The sequence below is a fragment of the Podarcis melisellensis genome (genome assembly GCF_964234715.1).
Source record: "Podarcis melisellensis genome assembly, chromosome: 3".
Classification (NCBI taxonomy): Eukaryota; Metazoa; Chordata; class Lepidosauria; order Squamata; family Lacertidae; genus Podarcis; species Podarcis melisellensis.
This window is the reverse complement of record NC_138530.1, coordinates 23,426,104-23,445,206: the sequence shown is the minus strand read 5'-3', so window position 1 is coordinate 23,445,206 and position 19,103 is coordinate 23,426,104.

Below are 19,103 nucleotides of genomic sequence, written 5' to 3'. Positions count from 1 at the left end.
AAAATTAGTATGACATGAGCTTTTAGAACTAGATAGCATTCCTACTGCATTTTTCCTAGAGCAGGGATGGGGGATTTTGTGTACCCATCTCACCCAAAGGTGCTTTTGGACTCTAGTTCCCATGAGCCACAACCACCCTGGTCTTTCAGTGGCGATTTAGTTGTGTTGGACTAGACCCAAGGTCCATGTAGTTCCGCCAGATGCTTGTGGAATTTCAGATTCATCTGGAAATGGCCACTTCTTGGCATTTTGGTAAGGGGATGTTTACAGGCTCTTGAACATGGAAGCCCCACCCCTTGCGATTACAACTTAATGTACCAAAAGATACGATTACATCTGCTTTTTTTTTTTTTTTTTACAACAAAGTGCTTTGAAAACAATGGCTTCTTGGCATTGGAGGAGTTAAAAGCTGGATGGAAAACAGAATTTAATTGCTTGATGTTTGCTCGTTCACATTCCAAGCGAGATTGAGGAGACTTCATTGTTTCAGTCTTTTATTTGTGACAGATGTTTTGCTTGGGCTTTAATCATTAAAGAATGGGGAAGCTACAGAACGGATTATGGCATTCTGAAGAATAAGCGCTTTCCACAATCCAATCTAATTTTTATATGGGGGAAAGGCAAGCATTTGCTCACAGATAAGGGGGTCCTTTATCTCAGGCACTCTCTTTGGTCCTCTGGCCAAGTTTATTGCTAAGCTGCACCCATCCTTGGTGCTGATGTTCTCCTTCCACTCAACTGTGTTCGTTTGCACAAACACTGCAGAATGCCGTTCATATGTCTCTAGAATGGACCGGGCAATAGCCTTCAATTGTTTAATCTGGTGTATACTTCCACTGTATCTGGAGGTTTTACTAAGTTTTATTGCAATAGAAGAGTGGAAAAATGGGGAGGGGGGCAAGAAGAGAGCTGCATTTAGGAATAGACAGGAAATGGGTGTTGGGGTTTAAGGAAGAATGTGTTTCACCACTTGTTCCTCTAACATAATGATGACAACAGGGACCCATAAAGGTGAAACAATAGATGAAAGAGAAGCTTGTGTTACTCAAGGTGGGAGATGATCAAGACATGAACTAGAGCAGGCATAGGCAAACTTGGCCCTCCAGATGTTCTGAGACTACAATTCCCATCATCACTAGCCACTGGTCCTGTTACCTAGGGATGATGGGAGTTGTAGTCCCAAAACATCTGGAGGTCCGAGTTTTCTTATGCCTGAACTAGAGACAGGACCAGCTGAGCCATTTGCCAAAATAATTGCATCAGGCAGTGTGGGGGGCAGTTATTGTTTCCTGGGACCCCAGTCAGGTATCTCGTCTGCCACCACCTCTCTCGCTTCCCTTGCTCCTAACATTTTGCTGCTGCCTTAGCATGCCTCCATTTTCTCTCTTGGGAAGGGAAGGGGCCCTTTAAAAATGGTTAAGCGGTTTGAAAAGCGAGTGTCTAACCACCTTGGAAAATTGCGGGCGGTGCAAGCACTCTCCCCGGCCACTTCCCCCAGAATGCCTCTCTCTGAGGATTGACTCTCTTTTTCTCAGAGCAAGGCCGGAGAGGAAGGAGAGGCATGTTTTTGCCACATCAGCAGCAGAAGCAAAACTTAAAAAGGGATGTGAGAGAGAGCGAGGGAGGGCAGCTGTCCCTCTCGCCTCAGGTGGTGCCTTGTCTCAGGCCCTGACTGGAATTTTTGCCTAATTGCCAGAAGAAAAGTAGTGGGTGGGTGGGTGTTTGAGATGCTGCAAAGGGAGAAGCAACTTCATCTTGGTTAGTGCTCAGCTTTCAGGCTTCAGTTCTCTGAAACTGTAAACAACGAACAGTTGGGTTTTATTTACATAATGCGGCAACAAAGGAACATGAAGTGCTTTTCATTCCACTTGGTTGGAGAACTCCATTTCCAGTACACGCACTCTCCATTTTGGAGTCTCTGTCGGCTGCAGCAAGAACACTTGCTGAGATAAGTTTGGAACAAGATCAGCTTTGCGGCTTCTGCAGACTCTCTTCCTGGTTTCCAGCAGCAGTATTTTAAATACTCTCAATATGCCAATTTCTAAAGAAAATGAAATTTTCTGAAAATTTGCTGTTTCTGTCTGTTATTCTCTCACTAAGTGCAAAAAAAGGAGAATACTGCCAAGTTTTTCATCAATGACTAATAATGTTAGTGGTCTCAGGAGAAGCCTGTCTGTAGACAGCATGGTGCCCCAGGAATTACCTTCAGCTTTCCCACATATATCCCTTGTCTTCTATCATTTTATGGGTCAGAAAAACTCCAAAAACAAAGTGAGCCATGTGGACACAACGTTTGTGAAGTGGCATAACATGCAAGCTGAGTCCCATACAGTTTGACTTCAGTGGGGAAACCACACGTCTTGAACAACGTATGAATGTGGAGATGCTGCTGCGATAGTACCTCATGAATGCAGAAATATTACTACTAGTAACAGTAGTATTAGCTGTCCTTCATCATGAGATCCCAGGGCAAGTTTAAACAATTTTTAGCAATACAGTATTTAAAACGTACAACAATTGAGAATAGGATGGGTCCTAAAATATATATCTCGGATAAAATGCCAGGGAAACAAAAGTATGTTTTCAGCATCTAATGAAAGCTACATAATGAAGATGGCAGACACACCTCTGTGGAGAGGGACACTTAGGAGCTGCCTCAGAGTTTGCTCTTTCCTGGGTTGCCATCACACACAGATCCTGCAAACGTCTGAAGATGGTGGAGCTTTCAAGAGGGCTGCCTCTGTCAATCTTAACACGTGAGGGGGTCTGTAGGCAAGGAGTCACAGTCGCTGAGTTATTTGGGCCCTGAGTCCTTTAGAACCTTAAACACAAACACGAGCACCTCGAATAGGGCACAGAAACAAACTCGCAAGTGATGCAGCTCTTCCCAGCCAGTAATCTGGCCAGCTCATTTTGGACTAGTTGAAGTTGAGTTCTCTTCAAAGGCAGCCCCACATTGCAATAAATCCAGTCTGGAAGCAGAGTGGTTGGTAGGTTAACTTGGCCATTAGGTATGCGTTTCCTGCATATTTCAGGAAGTGGGAAGAAACAGTGGGTGGCCATTTTGTGGTTCCTCTAAGCACCACTGTTCTCGGCACTTAGAAGAGGTTAACTTGTTCACTGTCCTTTCCGAGGCTCGTGCATGGACCAAATGAAATAATCTTTTGTTTTCCAACTATATCAGTAGTGGACTATGGTGCTGAGATGTGAGGGCTAAAGGCCATGTAGCCGCCCTCAAGCTTATGGAGTCCCTGGTGTGCCCGGAGAAGACTTTTTGATGGTGTGATCTGACTCGGGAACAACACAACCTTCCCTAAATTGCTTGAGTCCACCTTGTAATGTGGGGTTCACACACAGCTGATACCCAACCATTAGTATTTCACCAACGTAAAATATGTCAAATGCCCTCTCCCTTCTCTTCCTACAGCAAGATGTGCTCTGTACGCAGCACTACAGGGTGGGCTCCCTGCACTTAGAATATTCCATAGAATATTCCATCAGTTCAGAAAGAAGCTGCTCCAGAGAGATTGGGAAGGCCTGTAGAGCTTGATAACTTACAGGCCTGCTTTTAACTCTTAGCAGGACTCAAGCACAAGGGAAAGAGGATTTTGCCTTCTTCAAAGGACAACATCCAGCCCCATCCAGAACATGCAGCTAGCAGATCTTCTGGGCACAAAAACCCCAGCACCACCACCCACAAAAGGTGCCTGTCTTCCCAGGGTTTAAACTCTGCTTATTGGCCCTCATCCACTGCATAAAGGTGCTGTTCCAGGGCTTGTACAGCCTATCCTAATTCAGATGTTATGGGGAAGTATGAGCTGCATGTCAGCATGCTGATGGCCCTGTGCTGCAAAATTCCTAAGGCCAAACCTGGGCTAAACACAGATAGGCGTGAATCTAGATAATCCAGTGCCATCCAGGAACACTTACATTTGCTCCTCCATGACTATTCCCCCTAAAAGCAGTATTGGTGGTAGGTGGCTTGCACACAATAATCTAGACCACAGCTAGATACATATTTATTTATTTTATATCCGGCTATAGAGAGCTTGTAGAGAAAATTCGTCTGCAATGCCCCATAACCTATAGTCCTTTTATGAAGATAGGGGTTGTTTTCTTTATTGCTCTGCAATTTTGCACAATTCTGAACAGGAGACAAGCTTGGACTATGCTCTACTACCCATACTTTATATGCACATGTTTTCATTACAGATTTTCCATGCCAGGTCTTGTCCTGAAATTCATATTTTACTACATATAATAAAGAGTGAGAATGAAAATCAGATGCTCGGTGCGATTGCTGCAGGTTTTTTGATCGACTCGGCGTTGGCGTTTCATAACTCCGCATTGATTTGTTGTTTGCTGCGCCTACAACTTGCCTGGCGCTGGAGGCCTATAATTCCCCACCCAAAGAGAGGATGTTTGGGAGAGCTACCATTTGCCATATTGATTCCATATGAAGAACATAACAAAATGGTCTCTTCAGAGTCTGCTCACTGGCAGTATTAGTGAATTCAGATTTTTACCAAGTCATGGACAGAGAGGTGGGAAGAAGATGGATCTTGATTTAAAGGAGTGAAAGAAATGCCAGCTCCCAAATCATTAATCGGTGAACAATAATACTAAAGGCAGCAACTGTTCTTTTGAATAAGGGCAAATGCAAGCTGCAGTTAAATCCAGCAAGTCTAGCCGTATTCAGGCATTACACTCGCAAGTAAGTGCAACACAAGTTCTGGGCTTGAACATGTGAGCTCTGCCATCCCAGCAGTTGGTCCCTTACCTTTCCTGCCCCGACCTGGCCACAGTGATCCATGCGACGGTCACCTCCAGGCTTGACTACTGTAATTCGCTCTACGGCTGCCCTTGAAGCTGTCCCAGAAACTCCAGCGGGTACAGAATGCTGCAGCGAGGCTCCTCACGGGGTCTCTGCCATGGGAGCTTATTCACCCAGTGCTTTTCAAGCTGCACTGGCTCCCGGTGGAGTACAGGGTCAGATTTAAGGTGCTGCTTTTGACCTTTAAAGCCCTTCATGGCCTAGAACCCTCGTTCTAGAACCTAGAACCTACGGGACCGCCTCTTCCGGTATGCCCCACGGAGAGCCTCAAGGTTCATAAATAGCAACACCCTAGTGGTCCCGGGCCCTAAGGAAGTTAGATTAGCTTCAACCAGAGCCAGGGCCTTTTCAACACTGGCGCCTGGTGGAACGCTCTGTCTCATGAGACCAGGGCCCTGCAGGATCTGATTTCTTTCCGCAAGGCCTGTCGAGTTGTTCCGCCTGGCCTTTGGCTTGGAGCCAATTTGATTCCCTCCCCCTCTTTCTTCTTTCTTTTTTCTTTTTCCTTTCTCCTCCGGTGATGAGGCTGCATTTTAATATTTTAATGTTTCAATATTTTAATCTTGTATTTTAATCTTGTTTTTAAGTTGTATTCATTCAACTTGTTTTTATTATTGCTTGTTAGCCACCCTGAGCCCGGCCTTGGCTGGGGAGGGCAGGGTATAAATAAAAATTATTATTATTATTATCCCTGTTGCTCTCTATGAGCTGGAAGAGGACATTTGTTGGAGAACTGTATTGCAATGTTCAGATAAGTGCATCGCAACATTTAGATAAGTGCAAATTTTGAAGGATCCATTTTCTGGTTCTGTAGAGGAAAACCAATCTTCAATAACTATTTTGGGGTTGCAAAACAGCTGAAGCAATATATTACTGAGAGGAGCAGACAGGAAACTAGCAGTGTGTCCTGCTTAAGCAAGTCCTCTGAGGAAGCAGGCATTTTTACATTTATTTTTATACTTGTGCATTGTTTTGCTACAGATAAGGAATTTAGGCAGGCCATTTCAAAGAACAAAGATGTTCTGAGCTCATCAGATAAAGCTTATCTTGCAGTTTTGTTCTCTGCAGTTACATTCCAAAAATTTGCTTGCAGTAAAAAGTTCAGAGAACATTGCATTTCCTTCATCATGTGTGCGTCCCCTTCCCCCCTTCCCTTCCATTCATCACTTGTCAGCAAATTTAAGCAGAAAGATTCCAGGCTTAAGATTTGAGATCTGGGGTCTTTTACTCCTGCAGTACTCGTAATTACGCCGTAGAGTGTAAATGTGATAAATTTGGCTTTGAACACGATATGAATCCAATTTTCCACATCTAGGATTTCAGTAGCCCAGCAATGAAAAAAGTGGGGGGTGGGGTGGATCCATATTTGCGGCATAAGAATTTATGGACTTTGACTACTGTAGGGGGAAAAAATAACACCTCAGTTTCATGACTCCAGGGGGATGGGAGATCCAGAACACATCTGGAGGGATTTTATTTCTTAGGCTTCGGACTTAGATGGCCAACATTCACCATCCATGACAGGTTGGGATATATGGATGTCCTGAATTGTTTTGGCCTGTTACCATTTTCCCCTCTTACTAGTTATTTATTGTTTGTTCACTTTGTATACAGTATGATGTAATACAGTGGTATCTTGGGTTACATATGCTTCAGGTTACATACGCTTCAGGTTTCAGACTCCGCTAACCCAGAAATAGTACCTCGGGTTAAGAACTTTGCTTCAGGATGAGAACAGAGATCGTGCTCCGGCGTGGCAGCAGCAGGAGGCCCCATTAGCTAAAGTGGTGCTTCAGGTTAAGAACAGTTTCAGGTTAAGAACGGACCTCCGGAACGAATTAAGTTCTTAACCTGAGGTACCACTGTACTGGAAAACCTGGGACAACACTTGCTCTAACCTCCCCACAAGCCTGCACACGAAAGCTCATGCCAATAACAAACTTAGTTGGTCTCTAAGATGTTACTGGAAGGAATTTATATATATATTTTAATCCCCCATCCCTCCATTCAGAACACACAATAGCACTAATGCAGCTTCCCAAGGCAAAGATCCCACATGCTCAGCAGGACATCACCCAAGCTTATCTGTGCACCCTCTCCAGCTGCAACAGCTGAAATCCTCACAGCCCTCTATGATTCTTTAATGCTCAGCAGCAGATTTCCTCCACTTGCTGGTGGCTCTTGAATGCTAGTGCCCAACAACTTCAACATGTGGAAGCTGAATGGATGTGCTTATTTGGGGAGATCCTTTTTTTTTTGTAAACATTGGTTGGCTAGCGAACTGCATCGCAAAATTCGAAGAAGTGCAAATTTCAAAGCTCTGTTTTGGTTATCGTACTGTTTCAGAATATGTGATTTTTAATAAATTCCGCTTTAAATGGATACTGGACTGGATTTTCCCGCCATCCCTAGTCATGACTAACTGGTTGGGTTATGCATAGGGATGTCACTCAGTTTTCCTCCCCTTGGCATAGGAGAGCATTATGGTTCCAGAAGTTTTGCCTAGCTCAGATTGCAACCCAAACTGGAAAAGACCTCCTCACTCCTCCTTCCCTGGCTGTTGCTCCAGCAGTGGGAGAAGAGGCAGGCAGGGAAGTGCGGCACATTTGAAGCAGAGTTTCCCCTTCAGAGAATTCCCCCGTCCAACACTTTTATGGCAGCTCAAGCTGATAGTCATCATGGCTTTTTCATTAAAAGGGGGGGGGTCTTCCTTTTTCAACAAAGCCCTATGAAAGTATTTATTTTCCTCAGCACTGCTGGAGGATTGACAGCTGCCCCCCTTGATCCTTCTCTTTTAGGAAGTGAATTGCGAACGGTCTGGGGATTGCTTGCTGGCATTCGTGTCCAGCTGTTATTTGGGAGACCTTTCAAAGCTCAAAGGCCGCAGGGCCTGGTGGTTGGTTTCATTCTGATCTTGTGTGTGTTTTCTCTTCCTTTACTGTGACCTTAAAAAAAGGCAAGAAACCAGCTGTTTTACCAGCCTTAAAATGGTGTGCATTTGTGTGTGAAAGGCAGAGCAGAGAGCTCAAGCCTTCCCAGGGTACCTCATTTGAAACGTGCAGGCTTAAAAAAGAATTGGGTCACTTCTGACTGCTACCATCTGGCCCACTTCTCTCAAAGATTACCCTGGAATGCATTTCACATGTGCGTTTGGAACAAGAGTATACCCTGCCAAAAGCCAAAATACTTTGCAGCTGAGTGTTGCCTGGAAGTCTAAATATTCCAAATGCAAGAACCAAGAGCACAGCATTTCTGCATGAGCCTCACTGGGATCCAAAGCACTTCTCATTGGTTTCCTTTTTTTACAAGTCAGAGACAAATCCCCTTTTCTTACCTCTCTCCACTCCCCCCCCCCAGTAAAATATACTCCCTTAAAATGCAGAATAATAATTGATGCAAGTTTTAGTGAAATGGCTGTGGAACTGATGGGCTGCTTCCAGACAGCCTGTTTATTGAGCATTCATCCTGATTCATTTGCTGGAAGGTTAGATGGTGTTGGCTATATGTAAGGAGTATTTCTTATTTGCTTGTGGGGAGGTTAGAACAAGTGTTGTCCCAGATTTTCCAGTACAGTGGTACCTCGGGTTAAGAACTTAATTTGTTCCAGAGGTCCATTCTTAACCTGAAACTGTTCTTAACCTGAGGTACCACTTTAGCTAATGGGGCCTCCCGCTGCTGCCGTGCCACTGTCACTGCACAATTTCTGTTCTCATCCTGAAGCAAAGTTCTTAACCCGAGGTACTATTTCTGGGTTAGCGGAGTCTGTAACCTGAAGCATCTGTAACCTGAGGTACCACTGTACGTTCCCACCTCCCTTTCCTTATTTGGCAGGAAAGTCTGACCTTTTGGGGAAACAAGTTTTTTGCATGAGACCACCTGATCATCTATAATTGTGCAACCTGAATTTGCTGGTTTGTGGATCCCACCTGAAAACAGTGGCACTCTGAAAGCACCCCAGAAAATGGTTGCTTGCACAGAAAAGGACATGAGGACAAAATGGAGTCTTCTTCAGGCACAGGGACACAGGGGGCAGTTTGGTTTCTAAACCACCGAGCCCCTTGGGCTTGCCGATCGTAAGGTCAGCAGTTCAAATCTGCAAGAGAGATTGAGCTCCCATTGCTCTGTCCCAGCTCCTGTCATCCTAGCGGTTCAAAAGCACACCAGCACAAGTGGATAAATAAGTACGACTGCGACGGGAAGGTAAACAGCATTTCCGTGTGCTCTGGCTTCCATCACAGTGTTCAGTTGCAGCAGAAACAGTTTAATCATACTGGCCACCTGATCCCGAAAGCTGTCTGTGGACAAATGCTGGCTCCCTTGGCCTGAAAGTGGAGATGAGCACCATACCCCATAGTCAAATTCGACAGGGTCTTTTACCTCTTCAGACATTTCTTTTGATTGTCCCACAAACAACATGCTCTACTTCCCTGACACCTCACCATCACCACTGCAATTATCTGCAGCAAGGGAGCATATTCTCAATGTTTTGGGTCCAGGGGTGCCAACTTGAATAAAATATGGGGGGTAAGCCCCCCACCCTACATAATTGAGCACAGTGCCACACACACACCATTTGAATGGCAATGCCCATCAACGTTGGGGTGGCCCAGCCTCTTCAAATATTTTTTTGGGGGGGGGGGGCGGCGAAGGGACCTCAGCTCCTAGGAGTTGGCTCCAATGGTTGGGTCCTTGCATGGTGTAGAATCCTTGAAAATCAAGGCCCTACATTGCTCAATGAGGCAAAAAACAAGATAGACAGTGTCTATCACTACACTTGAAATGCCTAAAAAATAATAATCTCTGCGTTTTCTAAAAGGGAGAAAGCAATGGGGACATCAGCTCTGTGGGCTAAGGCTGCAATCCTATATACTCATGTCTGCACAGACATGTAGAATTGCACCATAAACCATGGAACATTAATATTTACAATAGAGACAGTGTGGTGTAGTTGTTAGAGTAGTACTGGGCTAGGACCTGGAGACCAGGGTTCAAATCCAGACTCACTCAGGAAGCTCAATGGAGCTGCTCTCCCTCAGCCTAATTTACCTCACTGGGTTGTGGTGAGGATAAAAGTAGAGAGAATGAGAACTGTATGTGCCACCTTTAGATACTTGGAGGTATAGGGAAGATATGAATGTAGTAATAATAATAATAAGAAGTAAAATATCTCCTCACACATTCATCAAGCTTAATTTTAAAAGTTTAAATATTGTTTCCAGAATTCTGAGTCCTGGACAGGTCTTTGGACTCCTAACATAAGGATATGAATAATTATTCATATAATAATAATTATAATCTGCTTACACCAGCATGGAGCAGTGCTCAGATTGCTGGATTTGGAATGGCAGGTTCCGGGTTCAAATCTCAGCTACGATAAAGCTTCCTGGTTGCCCTTGGTTGCCCCAATCACTGTTGCTGATCCCAACATACTTCAGAGAGTTTTTGCACTCCTCAAATTCTTTTTGATGACATGACTTTCTGTCTGCTTGCATTTCTTTCGCTTGTGTTCTTTTCTGTTCTCATTTGGACAAGGGTTCCATGTTCTAGATGAAGCCTTCTTGCTTCGGATAGCTTCTTTGACTCTCTTGGGAAGGGAAACCCATAGTGTACAAGTAGAATGCATTTTTTAATGCCCAGATTTAAACCTAAATACTTTCAGAAGAGGCCCTTTGTCTATGTCATTACAATGATTTTCTCATTTCCACTGTGTCACATAAAACAGGGCCATCACTGTGCCATGACCTAGAAGCTATGATTGCATATTAAGCGGGCCATTTTGCAATTGGAGCCTCACTGCAAATGTAAGGTAGGTAATAGCTTCAAGAATAGGCTTTTATATAATAATAATAATAATAATAATAATAATAATAATAATAATAATAATAATACGTGTCAGTGTGCTAAACCTTAATTCCAAAAGCAACTAAGCACTAGATGGAGCTCTGCTGTAAGCTAAGAGTTACAGCCGTCTTTTCAGTGAAGTGAATTTGCAAAACAGTGACTGGATTCAGAGCCTCGGAATTGCGCTTGCAAAAGAGTCCTTGGATATGAGGCTCAGAATTGATGATGGCGATGATTTTGTGTTTATATGCACAGCATAATAAAAATACAGTAGCTACATCATTTAAAAACTACGCCACTAAAACAGCATTGCACAGTAAGCACGATACTGCCTAAAACTGCTAGATCCGAAGCCGATTTATTTCCCCAAAGCCTGGAGTGATTGTTGCTTGAGCCGAAGATGGTATTTGCTTTTGTCAATTTGTCTTGCTCAATCATTGAGTCTGTCATTCTTTTTCTGTGTTCAAAGTGCCATGCGATTCTTACCTGTTTTAAAGTATCATTTCTCAAGGCTGCAAAAGTCTTAACAGATAAACAGGGCACAGATCTCTCTGTGTGTGTATTGAAATGAATGGGTGAAGTAGCTGGCCTACTTGATACTATTAAGCCATTTTCTGTTCAGTTGTGGCTCCCCATTTGTGGAGCACCCTCCCCAATGAGATCTGTCAGATGCCATTGCTGACATCTTCTCAATGCCAAATAAAAACTGATAGTCCCACTTTCCAGGCTTTTGATGGACTATGATGTTTGCTGTTAATTGCTTCCTGGTGAAGCTTTCTGCCGCTCCTTGTGATTTTTTTTTTAATGAATTGCTTGGTGTGTTTTTTATGTAAACGTGTTTACATTTTTTAAAAAAACTTATCTCTCTCCTTTTACATCTAGGAACATAAGAGGCTGCTGGATCAGACCAGTGACCCATCTAGTCCTGTATCCTGTTCTCACAGTGGCCAACCAGAAGTCTGTAGGAAACCAGTAAGATGGATCTGAGAAAGAGAGCCCTCCCCCTTTCTCTGGTTTCCAGCAACGGATATTCAGAAGCATTGCTGCCTCTGTCTGAGAGGAGATATGATAGCCATCTTCAAGCATCCTTGTTATGTACTGAAGTTCTCACCCTGACCACCAGGGGTATTGTGTACAGTGGTACCTCGGGTTAAGAACTTAATTTGTTCTGGAGGTCCGTTCTTAACCTGAAACTGTTCTTAACCTGAGGTACCACTTTAGCTAATGGGCCTCCCGCTGCCACCATGCCGCTGGCATGCAATTTCTGTTCTCATCCTGAAGCAAAGTTCTTAACCCGAGGTACTATTTCTGGGTTAGTGGAGTCTGTAACCTGAAGCGTCTGTAACCCGAGGTACCACTGTATATAGTTTTCACTCAGGTCCACGTAAGTTAATTTAGGCGGGAAACCCTGGGTTGTTTTTACAATGTTGACAGCCGGTTGCCTATAAAAGCAGGCCGGCTGAGCTGTTCAGTTCAGTTCAGTTCAGTTCCAGCTTTCTATAAAGAACCACTTGGAGAAATCTCTGTGTCATCTGCTATGTCCACTCACAACTTAACAATCCTTAAGGGCTGCCACATGGAAGAGGGAGCATGCTTGTTTTCTCCTGCTCTGGAGGGTAGGACTCGAACCAATGGCTTCAAGTTACAAAAAAGGAGATTCTGACTAAAGATTTGGAAAAACTTTCTGACAGTAAGAGCTGTTCGGGAGTGGAACAGACTCCCGTGAGAGGTGGTGAACTCCCCTTCCTTGGAGGCTTTTAAGCAGAGGTTGGATGGCCATCTGTCATGGATGCTTTAGCTGAGATTCCTGCATTGCAGGGGGCTGGACTAGTGTGCTGGTCCCGGGGGGAGGTTACCGTGGGGCGAGGTCCAGGACCTGAGTCAAGGGTCGGCAGACAGTCCTCCACGGGCGAAGCGGGGTCCAAAGCAAGGAGCCGGGCAAGGACAGGAACTCTGGAGGAACAGGACTGGGTGCTGGCCGAAACAGCTCTTCAACGACGTTGCTCCCGCAACCTGGGACCAGGCTGACTGGTCTTTATCTTCTCTGAGGCTAGGGGCGGTCCCGGCCCCCAGGAGACCCGCCTCTCCTGGCCTTAAGGCAAGCACTCCTCCTGGGAGAAACCAGTTCCCTCCACCTCTCTGCCCTGAGCCTCTGCAGTTCAGGAGGGGCTGGAGGGTTACTGGACCCAGGGGGAGACTCACCTTCCCCTGACAGAGCTGTGTCCTCAACCACCTCCGGAGCCAGAGTGGATTCACCTGGTGCCTGCTCCTGAGGATCCGGCACAGGTGCAGGCGCTTCAGAATCAAGTCCTTGCCCCAGTTCAGCCGGCCCTGGAGGCGGGGACTCCTGTGCAGGCTGGGATTCCTCCGGTTCAGCCTCTGAATCGGATTCCCAGGCCATCACAACTAGATGACCCTTGGATCCCTTCCAACTCTAAGATTCTATTATTCTAGAATCTTAGGTATATGGAGGCAGAGCACAGTCATCATGGCTATTAGGCATGGACAGTCTTTTTCTCCAATCCTTGGTGGCCATCCTGCAGGAGCGAGTTCTTTTGCACATTTTTCGAGATCTTTTTTGTAACAAGTAACTAACAAGTTCAAAAAGAAGAAGGAATGATGATAATTAAACAATTGTAGTTTCAACATCCATAAAATTGGAGCATTTGGCTTCATACACTTACCATTCTACTTCCAAGGAGGTTCCACTTTCTTGGTTTTTGTTTAGTTTTGAAGCGTTCTGGCTTTATTTTACTGCCAATAGGAGTAAATATTTCATTACAGCTATTCAAAGTTGCCCATCAGCTTGGTAATTCTGAAGCTGCTATCATTTATTCATACCGCTATCAAGCTGGTACAAGAATAATACGTTATTGTGATAGGTTAATATAATAGCTACAAAAAGAGGCATTAGAATTAATGCTTAATGGGAAATTGAGATAGGAATGAAGGAAACCCTGTCAGATGAAAGTGTTTTTGTTTGGCCAGTTGCTCCTTAACAGATTGTGGAAGGAGTCTCTCATTTGAACATGATTATGTTATGCTGAATATACTCCAAGCCCCTGGACAGCCCCGGAGCTCACTCTTGTTGCCAGCATGCAAAATGATTAAAAGCTTTTAATGCAAGGCCTGGGAATCGCTCATCTGCAAAAGCACATTGCCAAATGAAGACCATAATTCAACCAAAATAGTTGGAATTCGAATGTATAAAGAGAAGAGAAATGTATCATTAGCTCGGAAGAATGTGCTCTAAATCCAGAACACATTACTGTGCCAGGACAGTATTTCATTGTTTGGTGAGTTGTTGCATGTGCATATTCCGCTCTTGAGTGGGTAAAGGGCTCAGTGCCTCAAATAATAATAGTACGGAGAATGATCCCTGACTCCTAGGAGCCTCCAATGACACAGCTGGATCCAGAAGCATCCTCAGACTGCGAACTTGCTCCTTCGGGGGAAGAGGAACCCCATACAGAGTAGACAGTTGATCAATTTTTCAGACATGGAAACCACTCGCCCATAATGCCTCTCTCTTGCATCAAAAAGCACTTAAAACCAGCAGTTGAAAGCAGTTTGGCCTGACAGGGACCCAAGTGATCAGCACCATCTGCACCTTAATTTTCAAATGCCTGTCTGAATAAGGTCTTAGCCTGTCAGTGGAAGGGTAACAAAGAGGGAGCCAGTCTAACCTCTCTTGGGAGGGAATTCCATAATATGGGAGCAGCCACAGAAAAGGTTCTGTCTTTTGTGTCACCACGAACTGTGCCTCTGGTGTTGATGGAACAGAGAGAAAGTGCTCACCCAAGAATATTGGCACCTGGGCAGGTTCAACAAAGTCCTTTATTTGAGTTTACAGACACCTGCTGCCACTGAACTAGCAGTGAGATATTCCATCTCTTAGACAAGAAGTAGATTATTTCATCCAGATCATCCTCATCTGCCAGCCTAACCACCAGGAATATCTTTCAAGGCAAGCTGTTATATCACAACTGAGAATGGCAATGACGTTCATGTTCAACCCCTCCAGATCCACAAATAAATAAATGTGAATCTAGAAGAATTTACCTGAAATAGTAATGCTACGGAGGCCTTTAGGAAGTAGGGTGATGTCAGATCATGCAAGTTGCTCATGAGATGCTGTAAAGAAATGGGAGGGGGAATGGTGAGAATAATGGTTTCTGGATTGATTCTGCATCTTGGCAAACTTAGAATTCAAAGAGCCTGCTTTCAATATATTTATGCACCTGATCCAAGCTCTATTTTTTAGAATTAGAAAATCAATACCAAATGCCTGGTTTTTTATTTCACCATGAGGCATCCAGCTATTCTGCTTTTTATTGTATCCTGGCGCCAATATCCAGTCCATCCATATCCATTTAAAATATTAAAGCAATGAAGATGCACATCACAACAGGGCATGAATTCCACATTCAGATATTTTCCAGTATTTAAAGATCCTCTGACTTGGGAAACTTCCCAGTTTCATCCCCATAAGTTAGCTGAAAAGCATTTTCCCAGCATATGCCTTAAGACCTGGGATGACCAAGTTAGATTCTTGCTTACTTGGAAATCCAACATGGTTTGTGAGGGCATAAGAAACTGCAGAGTCAGAACACTAGTCCATCTTTTGTCTTTTCTGATTGGTTAGTGGTTCTCCAGGATTTCATCTAGGTTTTCCTCTCAGACCTACCTGGAGAGGCCAGAGATTGAACCTGGACCTCTGTGTATGCAAAGCAGATGCTCAACCACTGAGCTACAGCCCTTCTGACTGGAAAAGAAAATGTGTATTTTGTTGACATTGTCATCGCCCATTTTGGTCTTCATCTTCAAGCTGTTAGAGTTTCGCTTGTGGGTGGGCTCCAAAGATAATCACACTTGATGTCACAAACAAACAAACATTGTGTATGGCTTTTGCCTGTGACACACCATCCCATCTCTCTAACCCTAACTGAGCTGTAGGCTGCAACAAGACCCTAGCTTGCATCCAACACTGCCATTGTGAGAACGTAACAAACCTCTGCTCACATAATAGGACTTTCTTTCTCACCCCACGTGTGGAATCTGCTACTGAGAGTTGGGGGATACTGGGAGCAATGGGAGTTGTCATGGCAAAGGCTGAATTATAGGTTTAAATGGAAAACTATATTCCTCAGGATTCCTCGTGGCAATGGAATTGTCACGCCATACATTTAAAGCACTATGATACCACTTTAAACAGCCATGATGTCTTTCCCCAAAGAATTATGGGAGCTGTGGTTTGTTAAGGGTTGTTAGCAGATCTCTTTTCCCAGAGTTCCTTGTGAAGAGGGATTGATTGTTAAGCCACTCTGAGGACTGTAGCTGTTAGTTTACAAGCCCCCTCCAGAGAGGCTGGCCCCTCTCACTGCTCTCGGTGCTTGCTTACCGGTAACCTCCTCTGGCTGACATCCCAGACAGACCAGGGAGATTTTGATAGGCGACATTTCCCCAGCATGGGTAAATGCATACCCCCTCCTCCTGCTTCTTCCCTAGCAGGGAAAGGCGACAGTCAGAAAAGTTTATTTACATTCTTTTATTTCTGACTACAGCACTAGAGAAAAACATGTCCGTTCAATTCAGTTCTTCTAGCAAGTCTGACAGACTTCCTGTACATACACAAATGGAAGGTTTCAAATTACACTCTTCACAGAGCTCTGAGAAGCCTGTGAACTTCCGGGGAAATTCTTTCTCACAGCTAGCCGCATCTTGTGATGTCAACAAGCTGGCTGGCTGCAGCTGTGATGTTCTCATATACTGACAGTAGCTCTGTGAGGGGGCCTCGTAACAAATCTCAGCACCCTTAACAAACTAAAGCTCTCATAATTATTTGGGGGGAGCCATCACTGTTAAAAGTGGTATCCTAGTGCTTTGAACAGGGAGAAATGTAAAGTATTGCACTTGGGCAAAAAAAATGAGAGGCACAAATATAAGATGGGTGACACCTGGCTTGAGAGCAGTACATGTGAAAAGGATCTAGGAGTCTTGGTTGACCACAAACTTGACATGAACCAACAGTGTGACGCGGCAGCTAAAAAAGCCAATGCAATTCTGGGCTGCATCAATAGGAGTATAGCATCTAGATCAAGGGAAGTAATAGTGCCACTGTATTCTGCTCTGGTCAGACCTCACCTGGAGTACTGTGTCCAGTTCTGGGCACCACAGTTCAAGAAGGACACTGACAAACTGGAACGTGTCCAGAGGAGGGCAACCAAAATGGTCAAAGACCTGGAAACGATGCCTTATGAGGAACGGCTAAGGGAGCTGGGCATGTTTAGCCTGGAGAAGAGGAGGTTAAGGGGTGATATGATAGCCATGTTCAAATATATAAAAGGATGTCACATAGAGGAGGGAGAAAGGTTGTTTTCTGCTGCTCCAGAGAAGCGGACACGGAGCAATGGTTCCAAACTACAAGAAAGAAGATTCCACCTAAACATTAGGAAGAACTTCCTGACAGTAAGAGCTGTTTGATAGTGGAATTTGCTGCCAAGGAGTGTGGTGGAGTCTCCTTCTTTGGAGGTCTTTAAGCAGAGGCTTGACAACCATATGTCAGGAGTGCTCTGATGGTGTTTTCTGCTTGGCAGGGGGTTGGACTCAATGACCCTTGTGGTCTCTTCCAACTCTATGATTCTATGATTCTATGAACATGTGGTGTGAATATGGCCTAGGTTTGCACAGAGGCTTCCATAGCTGCTGGGGAGCAAGGAAAATTATGGGTGACATTTCTGCCGCTGCCAGCCTTTCATTGGTAGTTCGTAACCTCTCCTCCTTCCTAACAAAATAAGTTTGAAAAGAGAGTTAGCTGGGTGGGGGCAGAGACATGGTTCACCATTTAATGCTCTCAGCTGCTGCAATTTTTAAATTGGACCATAACCGTCTAATGTAATTTGCTGCTGCTTCATGAGCAGCTGTTTGTATTCACAACTCTGCATAATAATCTGCCTTGGTTTTATGGTAGCCTTCAGTATCTGGCAGCTCTCCTTGCTTGGTCTGCCTGCGCTCCTCATCACACCAGACCACATTAAATATCGAGCTATTCAAGAAATCCGCTAGCTCAGGCTTTTGTTTCAGAATCCAGGCTTCAATCCACCCCATACATCAAAAGCATGATTATACTGCTTTAACCATCAAGGTTACCCTCAGAGTATTCTGGGAGTTGTTAGCAGACCTCTGTTCCCCTCACAGAGCTACAACTTCCCAGTGTTCCCTGGGAAGAGGGATAGATCGATAAGCCATTCTACACTTCCCAGAATGCTTTGGAGGCCACCATGACTCGTAAAGTGGTGTAATGCAGAATTCAATACAGTGGTACCTTGGTTGTCAAACGCCTTTGTTGTCAAACAAATCGGCTCCTGAACATCGCAAACTCGGAAGTGAGTTTTCCAGTTTGTGAATTTTTTTCGGAAGCCAGATGTCCAACATGGCTTATACTTGAGTGCAGGAAGCTCCTGCAGCCAATCAGAAGCCGTGCTTTGGTTTTCGAACCATTCCGGGAGTCGAACGGACTCCCAGAACAGATTAAGTTCAAGAACCAAGGTACCACTGCATATGCTTTGGATGAGGCCCTGGCGTCCTTCAGACGTGTTTTACTGTATTGATTTTGTTCATTGTTTTGATATGTCTGGCTGCATTATGTATAGTGTAAATCACTTGGAGACTGCTCATTAAAAAGCAATATAGGTAAAGGTAAAGGGACCCCTGACCATTAGGTCCAGTCGTGGCCGACTCTGGGGTTGTGGCACTCATCTCGCTTTATTGGCCGAGGGAGCTGGCATACAGGGTCAGGTGGCCAGCATGACTAAGCCACTTCTGGCAAACCAGAGCAGCATACGGAAATACCGTTTATCTTCCTACCAGAGTGGTACCTATTTATCTACTTGCACTTTGACGTGCTTTCAAACTGTTAGGTTGGCAGGAGCAGGGACCGAGCACTGGGAGCTCACCCCGTCACAGGGATTCGAACCGCCAACCTTCTGATCGGCAAGCTCTAGGCTCTGTGGTTTAACCCACAGCGTCACCCGTGTCCCAAAAAAGCAATATACACATAGAAAAATATAATAATAGAATTGTAGAGTTGGAAGGGAAACTGAGGGTGGTCTAGCCCAACTCCCTGCAATGCGGGAATCTCAGCTTTGTCAGCCATGACAGATTGCCATCCAACCTCTGCTTAAAAACCTCCAAGGAAGGAGAGTCCTCCTTGCAATGACACACATGATCTTTCCCTGAAATGCTTGCAAAGACCTGCATAACATGACATAACATGAAATCCACTTTCTCTTTTCTCTAAAAGAAGGGTTGCCAATGGGTGCCCTCCAGGTGTTGTGGACTACAACTTCAATCAGCCCCAGCCAGTTGATCTAAAGGTCAGGGATGATGGGAATTGTAGTCCATAACATAGATGCACTACTCCTGCTGT